At 36.2% G+C, this 643-nt stretch overlaps 1 protein-coding gene across 1 annotated transcript in view; it reads left to right on the top strand.

Moving 5' to 3' along the window:
* The window catches only part of LOC104942877 (anoctamin-1-like), a gene marked incomplete at its 3' end in the record, with an annotated part of 14,354 nt that overhangs the window by 4,094 nt on the left and 9,617 nt on the right, over positions 1–643 (top strand). The gene's annotated exons all lie outside the window — the stretch shown is intronic.

The raw sequence follows: 643 nt of genomic DNA, 5'->3' as shown, positions 1-643 counted from the left end.
GCCTCTCATTGTTGTCATGTTGATTTTGCCAGCAGAAATGTTGGTTGTATATTTTTCAATGGCTCATCGCCAGTACACCATGACAGTCGGGCAGTAGTTAGGCTTAAGATACAAAGTAATTGTAGATTTATATGTTTTTTATCATCTAAATCAGTGGTTCTCAACTGGTCAGGTCTCGGACCCACTTTTTACTTGGTCAATACATCGCGACCCAACATTTTGAAGCACTCAAATCTATTCAACAAAAAAACCTGCTGTAATATATATGCTTTTCAGCATACAATATTAATACAAGTGAAGTACAGTGGATATATCCCTTCACAGAACTAAAGTATGCTTTTAAAAAAGGTTTAATGAGATGATGGAATCAAAGCTGAACTATATAAAAAGGCACACATGCTGAAAACCCAACCCCAGCAGGGGGGTCTGGGGGGATTTTTTGAAAATACTAACATAAACTATGCATTCTGGTACACTCTGATAAGAAATAAATAAATCTATTACTACCCGACATATTAATAATATTTTATGCCATAGTTTGTTTTTCACTTCGTTCTGACATCTTGCTGCGAGAAGAGTAAAGAGGAGATAGTCTGTGTGACTTACTTTAAATTGTGGGAAAGGGTAGATAGCTCCCATTGTT

The sequence above is a fragment of the Notothenia coriiceps genome, unplaced genomic scaffold (genome assembly GCF_000735185.1).
Source record: "Notothenia coriiceps isolate Sejong01 unplaced genomic scaffold, NC01 NC01_scaffold00005349, whole genome shotgun sequence".
Classification (NCBI taxonomy): Eukaryota; Metazoa; Chordata; class Actinopteri; order Perciformes; family Nototheniidae; genus Notothenia; species Notothenia coriiceps.
The sequence above is the reverse complement of the archived record's forward strand: the minus strand, read 5'-3'. Positions and strand labels throughout refer to the sequence as shown.